The 18453-nt window shown below is 42.8% G+C and overlaps 2 pseudogenes; both read right to left on the bottom strand.

Annotated features, from left to right (window-relative positions):
• Positions 1-1964: 1964 nt before the first annotated feature.
• On the bottom strand, positions 1965-5150 carry LOC119266117 (annotated as a pseudogene).
• A 4136-nt stretch (positions 5151-9286) lies between these two features.
• LOC119361610 lies at positions 9287-12304 on the bottom strand (annotated as a pseudogene).
• Between the last annotated feature and the right edge of the window lie 6149 nt (positions 12305-18453).

Here is an 18453-nt window from a genome sequence, read left to right as displayed (position 1 = left end):
GACGGTTAGAACTTGGGATTGGTTGTCCAAAATCGGTGAGCAATGGAGCGTGATCCAATAAGGCCTCAATTCTTTTTAATGCCCGAATTGAGGCTAGGGGATATTTATATTCCCAGTCGGTGGTAACTAGCACCCGGTCAAGTTTTTCAAAGGTTGGCACCGATCGGTTATTGGCCCAGGTATATTGACGACCAGACATCGTGATCTCCCTCAGATCCAGACTGTCAATAACAGCATTAAAGAGGAAAGGCCACCTTGTATCAAACCGGGCATTGTTTTTTTCCTGCTGATATCGAAGGATATTAAAATCCCCCCCGATTAACATGGGGTGGGGATTGTCTCGACAGGTATTAACAAGTTCTTTTAGAAATGCAGACTTAAACTCCTCTTGAGTGGCGCCATATACTGCTGCCAGGCTCCAAAGGAAATTGTCGGACTTGTTTTGAAGGTTGAATTTGATATGATACTCCCCCTTTGACGTGGACAATAGTTGCAAGTACATAGAGTTAATACCTAGCAATATTCCACCGGACCTCCCAGTCGGCGGTAAGACATGCCATTCGTAATCCAAACCACATGAGAAGTGGTCCAGATCACGTGTTGGAAAGTCACGTTTGCGCGCCTCAGTGATAGCCACGAAGTCCAATACATGATCCTTTACACAATCGGCAATGTGTTTGTGTTTAGCCAAGTCACCTAGACCTCTGCTATTCCTAAACATGCCTCTCATGCTGAACCAATTTTTTGTTTAGAGACCTTTGCCTTCTTAGAAGAGCGCCCTCTTTTCTTTCCTGAGTTAGACTTTTTCTTACGCACCTACGCGACAAGCTCACAAAGCGTAGTGTCGCGTACAGTATCGTCAAGGTCTTCTTTAGTCGTGTCTTTAACCAAATGAGAGAGAAGCTTGCCTTCATGATTGGCATCAGCATCATCATCATCCTCATCCGACACGAGAGTGTCAACAAAGCTCGACAACTTAGGAGCAAGCGTAAGCCGGTCGAAATCCACTTGTTTAAGGGCCCTAACCAAAAAGTCTATCTCTTTCTCATTGCGTCCTAGTGACACTCCAAGTCTAGTGATATTTGAAGATACTTTGGATTTATCAAAAGACATAAAAGATTTGCGAGAGAGTATACCTTCGAAGTCGAGGTTGCGGGCAGCCATCCTACGCATGGCCTTAACCATAGAGTCCTCGTAGGTGGCTGCTGAACCGTCAGTCCCGACGTAATGACGCGGCGAAGGAGTAATATCGGCCGTCGAGCCCGTCCCGACGACTCCGAGAGGCGGAGTAGACTGTTGCGGTGATGAAGAAGAAGATCGCAGGGGCTGCTCCTCAGCCTCCTCGGGTCCGGAAGTCAACGCACCCCCCCCCCCCGCGCGGAGGTGTAGATGATAACATGCGGAGTTCCGCCCTGGCAGACTCCTGGCCAGCACGGACAGACGGGGAGAAGATCACTCCCCGTCGAGTCGGCGAGACAGGTGCAGGCGATGGTGGTGGCGATGGAGCGCTCGCATTCACCTCGTTGTCCTTAGGTCTTCAAATTTCCAAATAATGCACCTATGGCTTCCTGCTCGCCTGTCATTGAAGAAGAAAACAATGTCAGTAAAGCCTATGTGGCAAATAAAAAAAAAGGGAGAGTTTCACGACACAACAGCACACAGTTTTCCTCCAGGGAAATATTAACAGATCAATATTCTGTCTGAACTAAACATTGGAACTAACAATTTAGTGACTTGACACACCAGGTTAGCAAGCTTTTTTTCAAAATGTCACATGTATGCAATTTGTGAACATCGAACATTTCTTTCAGGAAATATTAACAGGTCATGATTCCATACGGACTTTTCTTTCCGGAAATATTAACAGATCATGATTCCATATGGACTTTCCTTTCGAACAAAATATAAGAAAAAGTTTGACGAGAAATAAGAAATAAGTGTGTAAGCACAAATACCTTGGGCGGTCATCTAACGATTTGATCTGCTTCCTTTAACTTTGGACATTTGTATATCTGAACCTTCTTTATGTATGCAACTGCCTCTGCTCCACCAAATGAAACTAGGTTTGGACATTCCCAAATCCTAAGTTCCTCAAGTGATGCAAGATTACCTCTCCAAATGTCACCTGGAATGGATGTTATACCCTGGCACCCACCAATGCTCAGAGAGATGAGGGATGTGAGGTTCTGTAGGCAGCTGGGAACATATGGAGAGATATCCCCGCAGTTCCTTAAGCTTAGCCTTTGGAGATATGATGGCAATACCAGCCCCCTTTGCCAGTTAAGACTTGGGCAATTAATAACCACCAGATGTTTCAGATGAGGAAAACCCACAAACCTTTCAACTGGCAGGGACAGTAAGACAGAACAACATTTGACGTCAATTTCCTCAATAGCAGGTAGGTATTCTTGTGTTAGGAGGTCATCAAGGCTTGACAATTTACCATATAACTCAACGTCTAGGGCTGCAAGGGACGAGAATGGTCTAATGCAACCAGTGCTCGTAGAAATGGAATTGCAGCGAATTGTCAATCTCTGTAGAGCTGGAAGACTCCACGTTTGTAGTTGGATGGACATGGCAGAGTCACATCGGAAATCAAAGGAGGTGAGGGAGAAGCAATCGATATTGCAAAAGAGACTGGAATCATGCAAAAAGAGCTTTTTGAGGGACGGCGAAACCAAACTTTGGAGGCGGATGTTTGGACAATTGGCTATAAACAGTTCTTCAAGGAAATGAAAGTTCCCAAACACTTCAGTTGGTATTGATTCTAACATCTTGCAACCGTAAATTCTTATTTCCTTGATGGCTGGTACATAATCTGGATGCAGAAAATCTTCCAGGCTTGATAAATTTTCGCAACTAGCAATGCTTAGGTCTGCCAGGGACAAGAAAGTACCAATTGCATGTATTTCATTTAGGTTTATGTTCTGTGAGATCATAGGAAATGATATGCTCTTCATCCCAACAAAACCTACAAAATGAAGTGATGTTAAGCTTGGCAAGTTTTGTGGTTGAAACCAGCTTGGGAGCGAGACACCGACATAATTCTGGACAAAGAGACGCTTGAGGCTGATAGGAGGTTGCAGACCTTCAAGCACTTCTATATCACTGTTGTGCATATAAAACTCAGCAGGGCATAAAGCAACTCGCATAATCAATACCAACCTATCAAGACATTTCTTATTCTTCAGTTCAGCTTCTGCTGCATGATCCTTACTTAGGATGCCAACATTATCTATCAACAAGTATTCACGAATTTGATTCAGATTCTTTATTGACCTAATTCCTCGTCCCTCTTGATTGGCTGAATTAATACTTAGTCCGTTTAATTCAAATTTCTGTAAACTGGTCAACTTATCAAAGTCAGCGGGTAAGCTTTGTAGGTTGCATTTCTTGGCATATAAAATCTGCATATTATATAGCCAACAGAAAGTTGAAGGAATCCTCTTCAAAGTACAAGTTCTGGAGATTTCAAGGTACCGAAGATGCTTCCAATTACCAATACTATCTGGTACTTCATTTGTGAAGGCACAAGACATCACACGCATACGTGTAAGTTTAGTACACCAGTGGTCCATTACAAAGCATGTTCTTTTCCCCAAATTAATCTTGCAAATTAGGGTGCGCAGCTTCGTGTACTTGCATAGTCTCAACAAGTTGGAATCATCAAATTCACTGCTAGGGAGTATGCATAGATGGCGAACATTCTGGGGAACTTTATCAAAATCACTCTTATTTCGTAAGATGAAGCAGTCGTGCTCTGAAACTTTTTGTGCCATGTCATGCAGCAAGTCATGGATTACATACTGACCATTAAACTTTTGAAAGAAAGACCGCGCCACAAGGTCTTCAAAATACTGACAGCAAATATCTTGAATGGGAACACCAGCTTGAGGTTCCACAAAGCCTTCTGCTACCCAAATTTCAGCTAAGCATGCCTTCTCAAATTTGTAATCTTTGGGATACATGGCGCAGAATGCAAAGCATTGTTTCAAGCAGAATGGTAAATACATGTAGCTCAACCGAAAGGCAGGCAAAATATCGGTTTCCTTTTGTTTCAACTCCCATAGTACACTCTCAACTATAGAATTCCAATGAGATGCTTGAAGGTCCATCCTCAACATTCGTCCTAGAGTTTTGGCTGCCAAAGGAGAACCCTTCAATTTAGGAAGAATTCTTTGGCCAATACGCTCCAGCTCGGGATCATTGTCAGAACTCTCAGATCCAAAAGCGCACAATTTGAAGAAATTCCAAAATACGCCATCCTTCAGACCTTCAACTATAACATGCTCCATTGTGCGCACCCCCTCGGTAACATTTGGACATCTAGTGGTGACCAACATCATACTTCCCTCCAGGACACTTCTAAAAGGTGCACAAAACCTCTTCCAACACTGCCCATTTTCCTTCAAGGAGTCATCCCACATGTCATCAAGAACTATCAATAGCCTTTTATTGTTCACATGGTTAGAGAGAGCATGTTGAAGAGAATTCAAATTATCATTTGCCCCCTCCTTTTTAGTGCATGATTGTATAACCTCTTTAGTTAGTCTCTTCACATCAAAGTCATCCGAGACACAAATCCAAATTATCATATCAAAGTGGGACCTCACTCGTGGATGGCTGCAGACATGTTGTGCCAAAGTGGTCTTTCCGACACCACCAATTCCAGCTATCACCAAAACAGGAAGACTCAATATTCTTGATTTTGTTGATGCATCAATTGAACTAGTTGCTCTCTTACGTTTTGGGCTTGTAGGTACACCGAGTAATCCCAATACCTGCTTCAGCTCCTTGGCACGACCAAATATTTTTGTTTCATTTCGTAAAGATGTGGTCTCTGGCCTGACTAATTTGTCAAAGCGTTGTGCAATTCCATGAAGCCCCAACTTATCCAGCATACTTGAAAGATGGTCCAACCTCGATTGGACATCATTAACTTTGTCAAAGCTGCCTTTGATGATGGTATGAAAGAAGTCAGTGAAAGGAGATTGGCTTGCATTGCCCTCCACTTGCACCTTCTTCTCGTACCATGTGAATTCATCAAGAAGGTCTTCGGCCTCATACACAGCATCCTTAAGACATGGAAGGAGCTTGGCCACACATTGTTCATGGCTTCTCCACTCTGCTTTGTTAATGAGGTCGTACATTGCAGGAAGAGTATCCCTCATTCGTTGTAGGCCACTCTCTAGTTGCAAGACTTGATCCTGAAGATGTTGTTTCTGTGAGCCACTCCATCGGGAGTGCAGAGATGAAATGGCAGATTTGGCCCACTGAAACAAAGTGACACATTCATTGATGGCACCAACGATCCCAATGGCAGATAGGCTCATTGTGGTTGGCAGGTCCTGCAAGCAATCAGTGGACACAATTAATATCTTGGTAGTATATAACAAGCCGACTACCGTTTTAGTTATTTTCTCCACATATGTTTCCACTGAAAATTCCCATGAAGTTAGTTTCCGTGGATACGTTAGAGAAATGTCATGAAGTGAAAACAACGTTTTATAGTTCCAGTGTGTCTTTGCAATTGGTAACGTTAAGAAAGATATTGTACTTCCACTAGAAATCACCTAAGTGAAATATACACAAACATATACTCCCTCCGTCCCAAAATTCTTGTCTTAGATTTGTGTAGATACGGACTTGATACATCCGTATCTAGACAAATCTAAGACAATAATTTTGGGACGGAGGGAGTATAAATTAAAATGAGATTATTCCATAGTTTTAGCCAGCTATAGCCCTGCTATAGTCCGCTATAGCCTTTTCAGCGCCGCTAAATAGTCTCATGTACAAATAGCCCGCTATAGCTGATTTGAAGGCCGCCGCTATTTAGCAGCGCCCGCTATTCGAAACATTGAAATAATAGAGCCTGGGCAGGACAGTGCACAACAGAGAGAGAGAGAGAGAGAGAGATATCCCTCATTTTGTGAATATGGCAGAAGACTCTAGAAGCAGTACATGAAAATACCTCAAATATTGAAATAATAGCAAATTATCTTCTGCTTGCTATAGCTAGTGCTCTCTTCATCAGGTTGCTGAAATTTCCCTCGATTTTTCTTCTTTGATAAATTGGTTGCTAGAAGCTAAAATAGATTGGTTGATTCTATTTTTAACAACATATAGAGGAAAAAAGATCAGAAGAATAAATGAGGCGGTACTTAGAAGAAAGGATCGGCGTTGATTGCCGTCGACGAGAGGCTCGCTGTCAAACGCGCACCAACAGCAGCAGGAGGAGGGTGGGAGTGCTCTTGGATGGGTGTGAAATGTGCGGGAGAGGAATCCAATGACAATCTCTTGGAAGGTGTCAACCCTCACATACATACATACAGCTTGTGGGCGGAAGTAGCAACCATGCTTTAATTTGTCACGGCCGGCCTCACACAGCTTTCTTTGTCCGCCTGCGGCAACACCAAGGAGAGCTGCTCCATGTCGCGCATCTTATACATATATGGTTATATGTATTCCAAGTCAGACAAGTTCGTGAAAGTGACTCGAATGCGGAGCCAGCCGAATAACGATATCTTCAATGTCACAAATATATTGCGTACGTGCGATGAAAACAATAACGAGAATAATATATAGCATGGTATGATCTAGATAAAAGAAAAATAATTGTTAACCTTGCAATGCAAACCAGTTATTTTCCCTCTCAACAGCAAATCACAATTCCTTAAGAACATGTTCAGCTTTGCATAGCGTCCAGCTGCCAGTCCTAAATTGGCCACTCATCATCGTCATGAAATAATCCGTTTTGTTCTATCCTGAAGAACATGTGCAGCTTTCCATAGCCTCCAGTCACTATAGCAATTCATCGTCGTGGCGACCATACAAGTAACATACCCTTCCCATGTTGCAGCTCGAGATGCAGAAAAGTTAAATAATTGCAAACCAAACAGTCCTCTTTAGTTACTGAAACCTAACAAGTGCAGTGAGAGTGATGGTCTGCTGGTAAAAGAGGCAGAGGATGCTACTCTACTCCAATACAATAGCAACAGAGATGGGAAAAACACGAAGCTTGATTCCTTTGAATGATCTAGGGGGTCAAATTGTTGCTTACAAGGGAATCAATTTGTCTAGTAGAAACTCTGTATGTAGTACATTGCCAGACAAATTGGTGGCGTCTGTTTCGCCTTGTAAAAAATTCTTCGAGCAAAGAATTTGCAGTGGCAGGGAGACAAAGCACGCCACCAACACAAACAGACAAGGATGATGAATCATCATTTGAGTTGCATCCATCACTTCCGGTACCAAATGCCACCGATTTGCCCGGTACTGTAATATACCCTCTCAAAACACTACCCCTCAGACCCTCCAAAAAAAAGATCTAGCTTGATCATCAACAGGCAGGCCGATGCAGAGTTGGTTTATGAAGCATGCTATAACTTGGCTGCAGTTTGAAACAATCACAAGACAAAACAAACACCAAATTAATACTATTCTGAACCCTGCAAACTATATTGTTTTCATACTTCTGAAACCCCACTATCTTAAAAAAAATGTCACCCAAGCATCAGCAGCAATATCATCCGCAGCACCTAGGCAGGGGATGGTGTCGATGCCAGGGAGCGTGCGCTGCTCACTGGTGACCCGGTTGACGATGTGCAGCCGGGCCTCGGCGGCGGCAGTAACGAACCAGCTGCCAGAGGAGGAGGAGCCCAGGACGACGTGGTCGGCCCCCGGGGCGCACACAGAGAGGGAGAAGAACGTGAAAGTCAATTCAACATGCTGACTACAGCTTTGCAGTCCGGACCTGCTGCAGATAAATTCTTAATATGGCTGTGGAATTGGACATTCAGAACCTGCATATTGAGACAAAGATCTTTTCTTAGAGTATTGATTTTGCCTCTCTTTTATTATCTAGAGCACCACGGACGTCGGAGTAGTACACTTTTTTTTTTGCGAAACGCCGATTAAGTTTTTTGTTGCTATTTTCATCATTTTACCGCTATTCCAACATTCAGAGTCTGAACCCTGCTCGCTTCTCTGCTCTTGCGCCAAACTCTTGCGTACAAGTACAAAAATAGCATGTCTTGGAGATGCACACTGAATCTGACAGACAGACTCTTGCGCCCAAAATTATGAGGATCGATGGAGCGCCAAAAATGATTGCTTCGCTGAGCTGTACTGCCAGCGGCCTTCTCACTCTTCGTAATTGGTTCACACTGATCCTAATTGGCCTCATCTGGCTCAAACTGCAGCAGCTTTCATTCTAGCAGCCCTAAAGATTAAACCACATTCAACAGTGTTCCAGTTTGAAAACAATCACAGAAGCAAAACACACAAGAGGCTGCTAGTCTGAACCCTGAAAACCAGTAAGTTGTTTTCCTTACTTCTGAACCCCAAGCACTGCCTTTAAAAAAAATGCAGTAATCAGGATTGCAGATTCAGGATCTGCTGCGCACTGCAATAAATACATTTTAAACAATTAATCCTAAAAGTCCTCATCAGAACTAAAATTGACATTTAGTTTAACTTGCTTTTTGAATTTTTGTAGTTTAACTTTGTGGCATTCGAAAATACTAACCCATCAAAGGTGTAGAAACCCGCAACCAACTTCAGCTAGTACTTTACTTCTGAATGCAAAACCAGATCTGCCTTTTCATTGTTCAAACTAGTTAAGATGTACCAAAACACACAAATGCATATATACACAAAATGTCTTAGAGACGCACATCAATTTTGTCACATTTCATAACTTACAACAAGTTTTTGCTGGAGCAAACTGGGAACTGACCATTATCAACACAAATATTGGAAATAATTGATGGAACAAAACTATATAAAAAAGGGAGTTGGGCCATAGTGAGGTTGATAGAGACGGTGAGACGAAGGGATGCAGTAAACACCACATTTCTTTTCTTTCCTTGTCGTCGACAAGTCTCATCCTCCAGTATTCCAACTTCCAAATAATGTAGCTATGGGTTCCTGCGAACAAAACATGGTCAGTAGAGCAAATTTGGTAGGGAGAGGGAGACAAGTGTTTCAACTTAACACACAACACGGAAGCACTCCTACATCGATAGGTTAGCAAATTTTCAAGATTCCATCAGTAATAGACAGCACAGTTTCCTTTGGTGAAATAAAAACAGATCAAGATATACAATAGATGTAGCTAGGTGTCCTCAACAAGTAACTTTAAGTTGGGAACATGTAAGAATTTAAGTTGGATTCTTACTGCATAATACATGAGTTATTTCCAGAATATAAGGAATTTCAAACAGCATATAAGTAAAAGTTGGACAAGAAACAAGTGTTAGCACAAATACCTTAGGCAGCAGTATCATCTATTGATCTGCTCTGCTTCCTCTAAGTTTGGACATCTGAGTATCATCACCTTTTTTATTTGTGCAACTGCGTTTGCTCCACCAATTGAAACTAGGTTTGGACAATCCTGAATCACCAAGTTCTCAAGAGAAGCGAGATAACTGTGCCAAATGTTGCCTGGAATGGATGTTATACCATTGCATCCACCAATTTCAAGTGAGACAAGGGATGTGAGGCTCTGTAGGCAGCTCGGAACATATGGAGAGATATTCCCACACCACTGTAAGCTGAGCCTTTGGAGAGATGATGGCAACACCAAGCCTCTTTGCCAGTTGAGACTTGGGCAGTTATCAACCACCAGATGTTTCAGATTAGGCGAACTCCCAAACCTTTCAAATGGCAGGGATAGTAACTCGAGACAATCTGTGACGTGAATTTCCTCAATAGCAAGTAGACATTCTTGTGTTAAGAGATCATCAAGGGTTAACAATTTATAACAATATTTAACTGTTAGGACAGTAAGGGATGAGAATGTTGTAATGCTGCCTCCAATAGATGTAAGAGATTGGCAAATGATGGTTAACTCCCGTAGAGATGGAAGACTCCACGTTTGTAGTTGGATGGTCGTGACATGCCCACTTGCTAAATAAAAGTAGGTGAGGGAGCAGCAATCAATATTGCAAAAGAGACCAGCACCACGCAGGATGAGCTTCTTAAGGGACGACGATACCAGTCTTTGGGAGCGGATGTTTGGACAAGAGCCGATGTCCAGCTCTTCAAGGAAATGCAAATCCCCAAACTTTTCAGTTGGTATTGTTGCCAACATAGTGCAATATTCAATTCTGATTTTCTTGATGGCTGGTACACACTCTGGATGCAGAAATTGTTCCAGGCTTGATATATTTTGGTTCCTCTCAATGGTTAGGTCTGTCACTGACAGTGATGGGAAGGTACCAATTGCGTGTATATCATTTAAGTTTATCCTCCGTGAATCAAGAGTAAATCCATGTAGTTCGAATTTTTGTAAACCGGTCAACTTACCAAAGTCATTGGACAAGTTTTCTAGCATGCATTTCTTGGCTTTTAAAATCTGCAGATTATATAGCCAACAGAAAGATGAAGGAATCCTCTTTGAAGGACAAGCTCTGGAGATTTCAAGGTACCGAAGATGCTTCCAGTTGCCAATATTATCTGGTAACTTATTTGTGAAGGCACAAGAAATAACACGCATACGCAAAAGATTAGTACACCAATGAGCCATTGCAAAACATGTCTTTTGCCCTAAATTCTTCTTGCAAATTAGGGTACGCAGCTTCGTGTACTTGCATAGTGTCAACAAGTTGGAATCATCAAAGTCGCGGCTAGGGAGTACGTAAAGATGACGAACATTCTGGGGAACCTTATCAAAGTCACTCTTATTTCTTAAGATGAAGCAGTCGTGCTCAGAAACCTTTTGAGCCATGTCATGCAGCAAGTCATGGATTACATATCCACCACCAACTTTTTGAAAGAAGGACCGTGCTACAAGGTCTTCAAAATAGCGATGGCCAATAACTTTAATTGGAACACCACCTTGCGGTTCCACAAAGCCTTCTGCTACCCAAATTTCAGCCAAGCGTTCCTTCTGGAATTTGTAATCTTTTGGGTACACCGCACAAAATGCGAAACACTGCTTCAAATAGAATGGTAAATACATGTAGCTCAACCGAAGCGCAGGCAAAATATCTGTCTTCTCTTGTCTCAACTCCCACAGTTGACTCTCAAGTATAAAATTCCAATGTGATGCTTGAAGGTCCATGCTTAACATACGTCCCAACGTTTTGGCAGCCAAAGGAGAACCCTTCAGTTTACGAAGTATTCCTCTACCAATGCGCTCTAACTCGGCATCATTGTTAGACTCCTCAGATCCAAACGCACACAATTTGAAGAAATTCCAAAAGACGTCATCCTATAGACCTTCTAAGTTAACCGGATCCATTGTGCGCACCCCGTCTATAACTTTTGGACATCTAGTGGTGACCAACATCATACTTCCCTCTTGGACATTTCTAAAAGGTGCACAAAACCTCTTCCAACACTGTCCATTTTCCTTCAAGGCTTCATCCCACATGTCATCTAGGACTATCAATAACCTTTTGTTTTCCACTTTGTTTGAAAGAGCATGCTGAAGAGAATCCAGATTATTGTTTGTTCCCTCATTTCTAGTACAGGATTGTATGGCCTCTTTAGTTAGCCTCTTCACATCAAAGTCATCTGAGACACAAACCCAAATTATCAGGTCAAAGTGGGACCTCACTCGTTGATGGTTGCAGATAAGCTGGGCCAAAGTAGTCTTTCCAACACCACCAATTCCAGCTATTGGCAAAACAGGAAGACAGAATATTCTTGATTTGTTACCAACATGGTTGCTTGTTGATACATTGATTGATCTAGTTGCTCTCTTGCGTTTTGAATTCTCAGGTACATTGAGAAATCTCAATAATTGCTCCAGCTCCTTATCACGACCAAATATTTTTGTTTCACTTGGGAAAGAGGTGGTCTCCGGCCTGACAAATTTTTCAAATCGCTGTGTAACTCCATGAAGCCCGATATCCTTTAGCTGACTCGAAAGACGATCCAATCTCAATTGGGCATCATTCAGCTTATTGAAGCTACCTTGGATTACACTATCAAAGAATTCAATGAAAGGAGACTCGCCTGCATCGCCCTCCACTTGCACCTTCTTCTCATACCAACTAAACTCATCAATAAGGTCCTCGGCGTCAGACACCGAATCCTTGAGTTTCGGAAGGAGACTTGCCACAACGTCATCATGGCTCCTCCACTCTGCTTTATTAATGAGGTCATGCATTATGGGAAGAGTATCCCTGAGACCTTGTAGGCCACTCTCCAACTGTGATACACGACCTTGGAGATCTTGCTGCTGTGAGCCACTCCGTCGGGAGTGCAGAGATGAAATGGCGGATTTGGCCCACTGAAACAAAGTGATACACTCATTGATGGCACCGATGACCCCAATGGAAGATAAGCTCATGTTGGCTAGAATCTGGACATCTATTTTTCAAGCTACGAGCAAACAATGGATGTAATTAGCATTACAGAAACACAGGCGCACAACTCGCATTATGGAAGTAAATTTTGCAGTCATACAATATAAAACAAGCCAACAATTCTAGCAATCATTTCCCTCCGATATGTTTCCAACAAAGTTTTCATGAAATTAGGCAAGGAAACTTTGTCATGAAATTAGTCTCAACTGATACATCAGCAAAATAACAAGCTAATGAAACATCGCGAATGATCTTGCAGTGACAATAAAGTTATTAAGTTTCAGTATGTCTTTGCAATTATTAACAAACATACTGTTCTTTGACTAGAAATCCTGTATGTATTTGCATACATAATGAAATGTATGTTGTGACGTGAGATATACACTGCATATTGAAATGAAAATGTATTATATTCACATACGGAGCCGAGAGAAAGAAAAGCCTGGGGGAGGACCGCGCACAACAGAACAGAATATGATGGAGTCGAAACATGAAACAGAAGACAAAATTATCTACATGTTTTATGAACTAGGAGCATAATTGGATTGATGCCAAAAATTGGCATGCCAATGTTCGGCATGGTGCCAAATATTGGCTACTCATTGATTGGGTATCAAGTTGTCTTGCCTATCTCACATAAAGTTGCCAACATTTGACAAGTCTTGGTATTGCCAATATTTGGCAATGCTAACATTTGGCTAGCCAAATATTGGTAGCAAACCAATCATGCTCTAGAAGCAGTACACATGTTGGGGATATTCTCCATGGGTTGACCCGGTTAGGAGGAATGACCCAACATAGAGCCTAACGGCTCATGGGTCACTTCGACCCACCGGATCAACACAGGCGACGGAAGGGCCTAGAAGCCTAGGGTGTAACTCGGCGGGAGGCCGGCTCATGGAGGAGTTTGATTGGCCAGCTCACGAAGGCCCAAATATGAAGATTCTCCTTGGAGGCAAGACAAGTAGGGAAAAAGTAGGACACGGGTTGTATTACGACCCGTGATCTATTGTAAATTTAGGGAACTCAATCTATTATATAAAGGGGAGCCCCTAGGACGAAAAGAGTAAGTTGCAATCTCTCGAAAGCTAGGTTAGCAAATCCGCGTCCTTGTAATCGAGATCTCCTTGTAATCGAGACCAAATTATCTACATGATTTATGAATTTATTTATGAACTAGAAGCAGTACACGAGAAGACCAAATTATCTTCTCTGCCTCCTCCACACCTTCACAACACAGCCGTTTGCTTGCTGAAATTTCCCTTGAGTTCTCTTCTTTGAAAAAACAGGTTGTTCAGAGCTAAAATAGGTTGGTGGATACTATTTTTAACAACACAAAGGAGAATCAAAGAGGAAGCTCACCTGTACCGGCGCTTCTTGCCGTCGACGAGCAGCGAGAAGTGCGCAGCCCCAACAGGAGGAGGAGGAGGAGAAAAATACAGAGAGAAGGAAGCCTAACAACAATCCTTGGGAAGTGTCAACCATCACACACAGCTTGTGGGCGTGAGGAGCCTAAAAGATCTCCTAGGGAGTGCCAACCCTCACACACATGCCGGGCGGAAGCACCAAAGCATGATCGTTTTGTTGGCTTGTCCTTCCTTGGCGCAGGTGAGGTGCTATGATATCATCATATCTTTATCTTTTTCATCCTAGCTGCTCCTTGTTGCATATATAATCTTAAATTATATTTCTTTATTTATTATTTCCAAGCTGGACATGGTCCCAAAAACAAATGCATCAATATGGAGCAAGCCGAATGCCGGCATCCTCGATCACGAGTGTATATTGCACTCGTGGGAACAAAACAAAATACTCCTTCCGGTTCTGGGAATTATAGCGAACATGTTGAAGCATGCATGTGGATTATGGAGTCCTAGAGTTATCATATCATTGTGACGGCAACAACAGAAGCAATGAACAGTTCCATAAATTCATCCGTTGCAGCTCACACGATGCTAAACTGTCATCCTCCCTTACTGCAACTTCAGTAGTGTATGTAGTATCCGAGAGAAGTGCAGCAAGTGTGATGCTCTGCTAGCAACAGGAATGGGCATCAACACCTCAAATCTGCTTGCTTGTCCATTGTTCAGACTAGCCACAACATGTCTTTGAGATGCTCAAGCAAAAACTCTTAACTGACTTGCCTGTTTAGCGTTCTAATTGTTGTGCAGACAAAACCTAATTCACCTCGATCATCTGGCTCTCAAACCAAATGTACAACAGCTCAAAGTGCAACAGCTTTCTTTCTACCAGCAGCCATCTGACCTAAAAGTTAAGCCCACTCAACTTCAGATTGAAATGATCAGTGGAGGCATAAAATTATTATCCCTGCGAAACTGCTTACAACAAACTTTAGTCTGGTATTTCTCTACTTCCAAAACTTGAAACCGCAAGGGCCATTCGTTCACTTAAAAAAATCACAAAAGAGTAGTCTGAATCCTGCAAAACAAAATTGTTTTCCTTACTTTTGAAACCCCAAACACTGTCTTAAACAACTCCAAGCACCAGCAGCTCCGCATCACATGCATATACTGTATTAGTGAGCTGCTTCAGCAATTTGTCACTGAACCAGAGCATGCTCTGCTGGTAAGAGAAAGCCGTGAAATGGGTGAACAAGAGAATTTGATTCCTTTCAACAATCAGTGGCATCAAATGCTTGCTTAACAAGGCAAAACCGAACGCCACCAATTTGAGAGCCTGAAGCCGGATTACTGCACTTTTTTTTACTGAAGGGGCAAAACATTAATTAAGGCGCCGCCTTTGTTTGGTGCCAAAATCTGAAGGGCGAAAAGAAAAACTGAAAATCAAACTGTTTCCTGTGTTCTAAAGCCTTTTACCGAAAATCAAACCAAACCGTTCCTTAATTTAGAATCCTGTTACTACCGGTACTTAACCCATTACCTACCCAAGCTATGAAATCAGACACCATATCTGTCATGGGATGCAAAGCATGAAACACAGGAAACAAATTCGATTTATTATTGTAGAAACTGATTTTATACTTATTAGTGTAGATTTTTTTAGTGTAGAATTAGATTCTAGTCTTTTGTGTTGATTTAGTAGTGTAAAATACTATTATACTCAGTAGAATTTGATTTATTAGTGTAAAAACAGATTTTGAAACTAGGGTAGAGTGTCGAATATGTTTTAGTTCAATCTGATTATGCCTAATAGAATTTGATTTATTAGTGTAGAAACTGATTTTATATTTATTAGTGTAATTTTTTAGTATTGTCCAAATTGATATATTTTTTAATAGAATGGCGGCGCCACCACCATGTCAACTATGCAAGTCAAGGTGCACAACCAGCCTTGCAAGCGACGATCTGTTTCGCATCTACTTCGATCGATGCTATGTTTTTCCATTAGTAACAAAAAAAAGTCTTATATAATAAGATACATATGTTTGTTTTTTTCCTTTTTTGCTATTACCATTAATGTTCTGTATGCTTTTTTTGTTCCATAGATCGTCTCATGCGATACGAGGATGGAATTGCGTGAGCTGACCGGAGGCTCCGTGGTCTTTGAAGCTCATTGGAGGCCCTACACTTTGTAGGTCGAGAAAAGAAAAAAGATGTCCCACATGGAAGGAGATGGATAGGATTCTTTCGTCACCCATAGTTGTCAGTGAATTGATCAGTATCTTCTTCAGAGGAGTAAGACCCAGGCTGGCTATTATCTATTTCAACACCGATGTTTTTTGTACCAAACTTTTTTACATATATATGATTTATTTATTTATTGCGTGAACATATATATGCTCTATTACATCATCATAATATCTTAATTAATTTACTATATTTAACACAATTAACAATGCAAAAATAATTTTAAGCTGCAATCTTTTTTGGTATTATTCGGACATCTATATTTGCAAATACACATGTGCTCAATAAAAATTCCATTTGCAGCAAAATTTATGCTTCTCTTTTTTCTTGAAATTTCATGTGACATACTGACAAGGAAACCATGATTATGTTAAAAAATATTAGTGGCAAAATAACATCATTTCTGAATTAACATGGAAATGTGACCTTATATCTTCACAACTATTGTCATATGCTTTCCCCGCAAAAAAAAAGCTATTGTAATATGCTTGTAGAAAGCTCAAGAACACATGTCACCAACAAATATCTTCACATATATTTTTATTCTTAATAATGGTTTATCTTCCCGCAAAAAAATAATGGTTTATCTTCACTATAGATAAGTAAAAAATAGGTAATATCATTGGGAGTCATATAAAACTTTGTGCAGTTTGGTGTTAGAACTTTGAAAATATGTTCTTGTGATCACCTAACTTGACTCTAGCATGCAACGACGGTAACAAACGTATATGCGGGCGTATCTACGTGTATGAGCCCACCTGTCAATGAGTGATGACGATCGGCCGACACATTTTTTGCATAAAGCACCCTTGTATTTTTTTATTAGCAAAAAAATCCGACCACCGTGATGCATCTTTGCACAAAACCTCCCTGGCTTTTTTATTTGTGAAGAAGTCACCAATTGTACTGTTCATGATGTAGAAATCTATAACACTTAAATAGTTCATCTTGTTGAGACAAACCTCGACTAGCTCGCCGCTCATCTTCTCTCACTCGCTCGGACGAAGGTGAAAGAAGGAGCACACTATATTTTTCGGCGCACAAACGTCCCGCCACATGAACGGCCTTACTTTACTTGGCACATACCCCCGGCTCGGCTCATACCGTCACCGTGGCTCGGCAACACACCGTCGCATCTTGATCACTACATGAGAGGGCACACGACCCGGCGATCACACCCGCCGCTAACTCCATGACTCTCTCACACACACACACACAGCCCAGCCACACCGCAAGTCACGTACGCACTAGCTAACGCACTACATGCATGCATCCTTGACTCGGCCACTAACAACTTATCGACGCATGCATGTGACTCAATCCTCTCCCGCTAACTAGGCATGCAACTAACAAACTTGTATCAAGATTATAGCTAACAATTTTTCCCCTAATCTTGACACGCCTTGCCTGTCGACCGTCGTCTTAAACGCCTTTGCTCGACATCATCACGTGCCTCCGCGCCTGCTGCGACCTGCCGTGTGCCGCAGCCACGCCGCCGAAGCCTCCACGTCCGCGCGCTCATCGTGGACTCACCGCGTGCCACCTCCGCGTCCGCCGCAACGCCGCGCATCTCCATAGACAGACACACGGCCCGGAGCTTCATCGCGCAGCTGCCATCATGGTGGACGGCGTCCTCGATGGCGTTGCACCAGTGCCGCAGCCTCCACACACCGCCCCCCGCCATGGCAAAGGCCGCAACACCGTAATCCGGCCCTGTGGTTAGCATGACGACGGCGGCGGAGTCGGAGTGGACAACCTTGCGGTAGAGGGAGTGGCGCATCTCCTTGGCTATGAGCGTCATGGTGCCGTAGGGGTACGGCGGCGGCCCCCTAAGGAACCACATCTTGTGGAAGGTGAAGTAGCGGCGCTCACAATGGGCGTCGAGGAAGGGGATGGTGTCTATGGCCGGGAGTGCACGCCGCTCACCGGTGGCCGGGTTGACAAGGCACAGCCGGGCCCGGTCGTCAGCGTTGACGAGCCACCCGGAAGAGCCCAGGATGGCATGGCGGAGCCCCGGGGAACGCACGGCTGCGGCGCAGCGTTCGGCAAGGAAGAAGAGCGTGATGGTCCCTGGGGTGTCGCCGGGCAGGACGAGACACGGTGCCTCCGGCTTGAATGCATCCCGTGAGGTGCGGAAGACGGCAGCGAAGGCGAGGCTGTCGAGGAGGCTGAGGGCCATGGATGTTGGCTTCCATATCCTCGGGGAGGCTGGCGATGGCGGAGGTCTTCTTCCGGGAATGCATTGCTCCCAGGCTAGTTGATAAAGTGCCCCCGAAATTGCTAGATAGACAAAATGCCGCATCTTAGGTTTGCAAATAGACAAAACAAATGGCACATGATCATGTTAGTTTGCTCTACAATTGATAGACAGATAAAATGCCACATTTTATTAGCTTTGTCAATTGATAAAATGATATGATGAGCAAATAAAATATAGTACAAAAGAAGGGGGGAAATATGCACAAAAGGCTTAGTAGATCTAGAAAGATTTGGTTTTTCATTCATGTGTCCAGGAAAGGACTAAA

Source organism: Triticum dicoccoides, chromosome 2B, assembly GCF_002162155.2.
Source record: "Triticum dicoccoides isolate Atlit2015 ecotype Zavitan chromosome 2B, WEW_v2.0, whole genome shotgun sequence".
In the NCBI taxonomy this organism is placed as follows: domain Eukaryota; kingdom Viridiplantae; phylum Streptophyta; class Magnoliopsida; order Poales; family Poaceae; genus Triticum; species Triticum dicoccoides.
Note: the sequence above shows the minus strand (reverse complement) of the source record. Positions and strands in the feature narration are given on the sequence as shown.